Here is a 7,708-nt window from a genome sequence, read left to right as displayed (position 1 = left end):
GGGGGGGGGGGGGGGGGGTGCGCGGGGGATGCGCGGAGGGACGCGCGCATGCGCACACGCACCTATGTAAAGCCTGGCAGCGCGGAGCTGAGCTCGGGTTCAACACCCGCACGAAGTCAGCCGTGACTGCCAATCTGCACAGCGCGGAGACAGGTGCACGCCGCAGAAGTAGATGGGGTTTGGAATGCCAGGCCGAGCATCCAGACCTCAATCTGTAAGGAAGGAGAGACCGCAGAAGGTTCTTTCTGGTTTTGTTTCTGTTTCTCCTGAAGCAGCAGCTGACACACAGTGTCCGGCATAGTGAGTGGACACGTCCCCGCGTGTGTATCTGTTGTGCGGGGCTCACCACGGGTGCGGCCGTCACCTGTCACCATTACCACGGGCTGCACTCCGTCCCTGTGACCATAGCAGGTCTCAAGCACGGAAGAGACACGATCATGATCAGACCTGTCCTTTAGAGAAATAATCCGGGGGACAGACCGGAGGCATGAACAACAGCCACCCTGCCTCTGAGTTCTTCCTCCTGTTTTAATAGTATGGAAACAGGCTCAGAGAGGTTGAGTGGCTTGACCTAAGGCACACAGCAAGGAGGTGTTGGTGCCAGGATTTCAACTCGGGTCTGATTCCACAGCAGGGGGACCTCCTACCGGGTCCTACAATTAGGCCACTGCTCAGAGGGGGCGAGGGCACTGGCAGGAAAGGGAAGAGACCAGGTGGGCGAGGGTAGAGAGGCAGAAGGGATGGGTGGCTGCCTGACCGCTCCTGGCGGCCTCCCAGAGAAATCACAGTCTGGAAGAGAGACAGTCCCGGAGCAAGAAAGGAGCGCCTTCTTCCTGCCGAAAGCCTCAGGGCCGCTGCCGAGCACTGAGCTGGGCAGGTCAGGCGCCGCTTTCAGTCGTGTCTTCATCATCAGTGTATTTCTTCCCAGCTTCCTTGGCTTCGCCTTTCCAGATATATCTGGGCTCCACGTGCAGCCTGTCAAGGTCTCTGTGTCAGGAGCTCATAGTGACATTCTCTTATTATCCGCATGAATCTGGAAAATGCCTGTGCGTTTGCGTCATCAATCTGTGTAAATAGAAAAGCCCCGTGGAAAGGCCTGGACGCCCCTGTGACACTTGTGGAATGCAGATGTAGATAAAAAGAGTATCTTCCCGAGCCACATTCCTCCGTGCGCCTGTCGTAATATAGGATACCTACCTCGTGTGCGCATCGAGATTGGTGCTTGCTGTCCCTGACACAGGAGGGTCTGTGTTAGAACGTCAACACTGTCTAGGAACTTATTTTAGGGTAAGAGCGGCTTCTTGGAAATACCATTATGTTTTCTATGAAATTTCAACACTCACAAGACGTGAGAAAAAAAAAAAAAAGGAATTCCTCCGTCAGATATTCAAGTGTTCCAATCCTATGGACTTCTTTCTTGTAGCCTGGATACGTAATCATGCTTCACGTCTCTTAAACCTCAAATCCTCCTCGACCCTGTGCCCCTCGGACACCACCATCCTCATCCCCCTCCCTCCGGACCCGGTTCTTCAGAGGTCTTCTCTGTGCATGTCCACCCCTCCCTCAGCTGGCACCTCTGTCTCAGCTCTGCCCCGGGCGGTGTCCCCTGTGCATCTCAAGGTCCACCATCCTCCCCCTTAAGCTTGCTTCACCTGCGGTGCTCCCCAACCCAGTGCCGACCTCGATATCCCCAGGCCTCAATTTGTAAAGCCGAGCGTCGTCACAGATGTGACACATCAGCATGCTGTGTCATCCCCCAAATCTGATGGATGTCCAAATCCTTCACACCTGTCTCCCAGCCCTCCCACCCCCAGAGCTAACACCTTGTTTCAGCTACCCCGTCTCTGGCCTGGGTGAGCTCCCTGCCCCCATCCTCGAACCCCACCCACCCGTACTCCACAGCGGCCAGAGTGACCTCCCTGAAACCAAGTTAGTGATGTCACCTCCCCGCCCCAATCCTCCGACTGGCACCTGGCTGCCTCTAGGAGAACCAAGCTGGCCCTGCCTGCCTCTCTGCCCGATCTCTGGCCTCCCCCACTGGGCTCTGCTTCAGCCCTGCTGGCTACTTAGGCTCCCTGTACCCGCCTCATTATCCACGCCCTCCTGCCTTGCCTCAGCATCCCCTGCCCTGGCTGGAAGGACCAACGCTCATTCCCTGGCCCCTGCTGGACCCCTTGGCGATCCTAAAGACGCCAAGAGCACTCATGGCCCTATCTTCTCTGTCCTCCCGTGACAGATCATAATCTGCTGACGGGCAAGGACTGCGTGCATCTTATTTATTTTTGTGCTTCTAGCTTCAGGCTCAGCCTCTGACAGATAGTTGGAGCTCCATACAGATTTGAGGAGGGGATGTTGATTAATTTTCCCTAGCTGTGTTGCAAATGTTCTTTTTCATAAGTTAAAATTTTGATTTTTGGGTGGAGATAGCATCCTGTTTGCTTCAAAACAACAGAAAGGTCTGGATGTTTTTCTTTTTTTTTTTTTTTAAGATTCATTTATTTATTTGAGAAGAGAGAACATGAGCGGGGGGGAGGGGCAGAATGGGAGAGAATCTCAAGCAGACCTCCCACTGAGCAGGGAGCCCAATGCAGGCCTCGATCTCAGGACCCTGACATCATGACCTGAGCAGAAATCAAGAGTCAGACACTCAACTGCCTGAGACACCAGGTGCTTCTGGTCCAGATGATTTTTAACCTTTTTTTCCCATTTCTCTTTCCAGCCTAGAGAGGCTGAGACGTTCATGTTCCAAGTGCGAGTGACCAGGAAGCAAGAGGGGCCCCCAGTTACAGGTCAAGTGAAGAGGGTGATTGGCCCCAGTGAGACTTACAGTTTGGAAGGAACAGTGGTTCTTGCTAAGACTATGGTGTCAGCTGAAACTTTCTTTTTTTTTTTTTTTGAAACTTTCTTTATACTCAAATCGAATCTCAAATTATAAAAGGTTTAACATGGGGGTGGAGCGAAAAGCAGCAAACTAATCTTTCATCCCAGAGATTGCTTGCAGAAAATCTAGAGCAAACAAATGTTCTTACTTTTCATATAATCAAATGTATCAGTTTTTCCTTTTTAGTCGATCGAATGCTTTTCACGCCTGAAGAAATTTTTCCAACCCCGAGGTCTGCGGGAGTCACCTCTGTTTCCCGCTCAGAGTTTTTATGTTTTGCTTTGATATCTAAGGTCTTAGTCCATTTGGTGTTAAGTTTTATGATAGATCAAGGTAAATAAATAAAATCTTTAAAAAAAGAAGAAGAAATTCCATTTCGTCCTTTTTCACATGGATAATAATGTCATCCCACTCCATTTATTAAATAGTCTCTCCTTCCCCCCTGTCTTAAATGTCGCCTCTGATGTCGGGCAGCTTCTTCCATCCCGTTCTAGCCCCTCAGTCAGTTGGTCGGCCCCCGGCCAGTTCTGCATACGTCTGCAGGGTATGTTCTTTTTTTTTTTTTAAGATTTTATTTATTTATTTGAGAGAGAGAATGAGACACAGAGAGCACAAGAGGGAGGAGGGTCAGAGGGAGAAGCAGGACCGCCGTTGAGCAGGGAGCCCGATGCGGGACTTGATTCTGGGACTCCAGGTTCATGACCTGAGCCGAAGGCAGTCGCTTAACCAACTGAGCCACCCAGGCGCCCCTGCAGGGTATGTTCTTTTACCAGCATCCTGTGTCCTGGTCACAGTAGCAGAAACCCCCCAACAACCCAAATGCCCATCAAGAGAAGAGTAGACAGAGAAGCTGTGTTTCATCCCCGCAATGGAGTACGAGTCAGCAGTAACAACAAGCCAACGACAGCCACAGCTAACGCTATGGCGGAGTCTGCCTGGCAATGTATTAGGTGAAAAATTGAATTCTACAAGATTACGTGCCACACAGAAAAGCATTTTAACTTTTTATCAAGTTAAAAAGGACTGAAGTAAAAATGTACTTTTTTGGAATACATAGGGATGAAATCAAATGATATGAAAAGAAAAGCAAGTGAGTGAGAACACAGGATTCAGGACGAAAGGCTCCTTCAGATGGGGGAAGGCAGACGTCTCCTGGGGCTGCGTTTGTGGGTGCTCCCTGCATGATTACAAATAACTAAATAAAAGGCATGCGTGAATCATGAGGATGTGTTTGATCCAATTCTGAGGTTAAAAAAAATTAAATAAAAGCTATAGAAATGGGCTTTGAGAAGGTGTGTTGAGGTGGTAGAGCGTGTGTGAGTCTTGATCTCGGGGTTGTGAGTTCAAGCCTCCCGTGTGGGGCGTACAGTTTACTTTAAAAAAATAATAATAATAAATAAAAAGCTACTCAGAAACTGCATGACAAAGATATCGTAAAGACTAGCAGACCCATGTGATTAAAAAAAAAAAATTCATACTGCTATTTATTGATGCATTCTTTCATTTAATCTACATACGTTGTGCGCTATGGTGGGTAAGAAAGGGTTTTCTGGGGTGCCTGGGTGGCTCAGTTGGTGAAGCATCTACCTTCAGCTCAGGTCATGATCCCAGGGTCCTGGAATCGAGCCCCACATCAGGCTCCTTGCTCAGCGAGGAGCCTGCTTCTCCCTCTACCCCTGCTGCTCCCCCTGCTTGTGCTCTCTCTCTCTCTCTCTCTCGTTCTCTGTCTCAAATAAATAAATAAAATGTTTAAAAAAAAAAAAAGAAGAAGAAAGGGTTTTCTGCCCGGCATCCTCCTCTACCACTTCCTCTTCCAACAGCCCCAAACCTGTTGTCAGCATCCCCAGTTGGATTTGTTTCATATCAGACAGAAACGTCAGCCAGGTGTAGTCATACGTTGCGTGTGAATAGTCTTCATACCATGCCTTTCTCAGAAAGGGCTCGGAGCCCTGCGGGCACACCCTGCCTTACCATTTCTTCTGATAACAGCCCGTGGAAGGTTACTGAGGACGTTTGCCCTTGCTTTGCCTTTTTTTTTTTTAAGATTTTATTTATTTATTTGAGAGAGAGAGGGAAAGCACAGAGGGAGAGTGACAGGGAGAAGCAGACTCCCTGCTGAGCAGCGACCCAGGTGCCCCTGTCCTTGCTTTTCAAGGCCCCAGCCTTCAGCCCTCTGCCTGTATGTGGACTGCCTTACCACTGTTCCCTGAGCCTCCTGAGCCCCCGGGCAGATTCCTTCCCTGTCGGGGAGCAGCCGAGGCTTGGTGTCCCTGACCTTAGCGCACCGGGCCTGCTTCCGAACTGACCAGGGGGCCTGTGGGACAAAGAGGCCTGGTTCTGGCGGGAGCACCTTTCTCTGAGCAGAAGCTGGGCTCCAGCATGAGATGGGAGGCAGGTGGAGAGAGAATGTTTGCCCCCTGCATCAGCAGGCCTCTCTTGGGTAAGAGGGGAAAAGAATTTCTAATCTCCACATGAATAAACTGGGTTGGGAAGGAGGGGCAAAACGGGTGTTTATAGGAACATGAAGCCCACTTGGGGCAGACAAGAGAGCATCCTTCCCCACCTGCCTCCCTCCCTGAAGGCGTGCTTTTCCTACAGGCCAGTGGTTCTCAAACTTCAGCGGAGGGGTTGTTAAAACAGATTTCCGGGCCCCATCCCCAGGGTTTCTGATTCTGTCGGCCAGAATGCATTTCTGACAAGTTCCCGGGAGACGCTATGGCTGCCCAGATGGTGGGGCCCACATGGTCCAGACCAGAGCACTTTGGTTGTGACAAACCCTCTGATCCCTTTCCTCAGAGCCTTCTAAAGGAAGGCATCAGAAAATCTGGCGTCTGGGGGCGCCTGGGTGGCTCAGTCGATCAAGCATCTGCCTTTGGCTCAGGTCACCATCTCAGGGTCCTGGGATCGAGCCCTGCGTCGGGCTCCCTGCTCAGCGGGAAGCCTGCTTCTCCCTCTCCCTCTGCCGCTCCCCCTGTTCATGCTCTCTCTCAAGTAAATACATAAATAAATAATCTTTTTAAAAAAATGTGGAGCAGGCGCCTGGGTGGCTCAGTCGTTGGGCGTCTGCCTTCGGCTCAGGTCATGATCCCAGGGTCCTGGGATCGAGTCCCACATCAGGCTCCCTGCTCGGTGGGAAGCCTGCTTCTCCCTCTCCCACTCCCCCTGCTTGTGTTCCTGCTCTCGCTATGTCTCTCTCTGTCAAAAAAAATAAATAAAATATTAAAAAAAAAAAAATGTGGAGCCCCACTATATCACCCTCAGGTCTCTGCCAGAATCGGGTCCTGCGATGAGGAGTCTGCGACCCACAGAGGGGTCACACTCCAGGGGTGAGAAGCCAGTTGTGACTCCTCAGGAAGCATTCTCCTGCCAGTGTCATGTGGGCAGGAGGCATCATTAATTCATCTCTGGCTCACACTCGCCCAGAAGACTCCTCCTTCCCCGGAAACATATCCTGAATTGGGCTCAAAGGGCACTTAGAGACCTAGAGTTGGGGACTCCTCCAGCGCTTGTCTGTTTGTTTTCCTCAAGTCTGAGTCAGGAATCAAGGGCCACCCACACAGGTGTCCCGTGCAGGGACGAACACCAACAATGAGCCTTTGAGGCCAGAGCAAGGAGCCAGCGTGCCCTGCAATCCCGGTTAAACGACACCAGCCTCGGGTTCAGAACCTACACCTTCTCGCCCAGGGTCTATGCGAGCGCGTTTTCTGCTGCTGCTTTGCTGTGATTGCAGACTTTCGCGCACACCGGCCCCAGCGGGCCGAGAGCTTCTAATCTCATGCATCAGGCTGTCCAAAGTTGCTCCGTGCCAACCAGGAAACGGTTTGACCTGATCTCGCTGTGACAGAGGGGATTAGCATCTGGCGGAGAATGGAACCCTGGCCCTTTGTACATTGGATTTTTCATTCCTGGAAAAACAAGCCAGGAGAGGCTTTATGATCCTAGCAGGTAGAAGGCCTGTCTGGTCAAGCTTGACTGGGCTGTTGTTTTTTTTCACCCCCCTCTCTTTCCTGCTGGCAGGTGAGGGCACTGGCCTTTTTTCCAGCACATCTGAGGCATGCTCTAACAGCATCTTGTTGTGATTTACTGCTTAATTATAGCCGTCCCCACGTCTGCCTGGGCCTGTAAAAACACTGGAGTTCTTTCCTTGTCATCCCACATAGGCAGTCATAACTGCAGATTTTTTTTAAGATTTTATTTATTTATTTGAGAGAGAGCACGAGCGGGGGGAGGGGCAGAGAAAGAGGGAGAAGCAGACTCCCCGCCAAGCAGGGAGCCCAACGCGGGGCTCAATCCCAGGACCCCAGGATCATGACCCGAGCCGAAGGCAGACGCCCAACCGCCTGAGCCGCCCAGGCGCCCCGTAACTGCAGATTTCGAGAAGACAGTTTTTTATGGCTAATGAATTATTTCTAAAGTGGTGCCGAGCCGAGTCAACCCAAACAAGGATCAGGAACAAAGCAGAGAGAAAAAAAGAGGGGAACATCGTGGCCAAGGAAAACAGAGGCTGGAGAAGGCCTGAGCTCCGATGTGAGGCACCTTCTCCAGCTTGGGCCACGGATGGGTTTTCCATGGGTGATCCAGAGACCCCTGGAGCCATCCTACAAAGAAGGGGGGAGAGAGACAGAGACAGAGATGGAGGGAGAGATGCTTCCCGAAGAGCAGAATGCAGGCCAACACCTGTGCTTTCAGACCAAAGTGGCTGTGACCATGGAGAAATTAACACAGGGGACTGCAGGGATCACCCTGAGGCCTGAGAGCCCGGGCCTGGGACTCTGGAGCGTGACAGCACTGTGAGGAGACAACTGGTCCAGAGTCCAACGTCTCCCC

This window comes from Phoca vitulina, unplaced genomic scaffold (genome assembly GCF_004348235.1).
Source record: "Phoca vitulina isolate PV1807 unplaced genomic scaffold, GSC_HSeal_1.0 scaffold78, whole genome shotgun sequence".
NCBI lineage: Eukaryota > Metazoa > Chordata > Mammalia > Carnivora > Phocidae > Phoca > Phoca vitulina.
Note: the sequence above shows the minus strand (reverse complement) of the source record.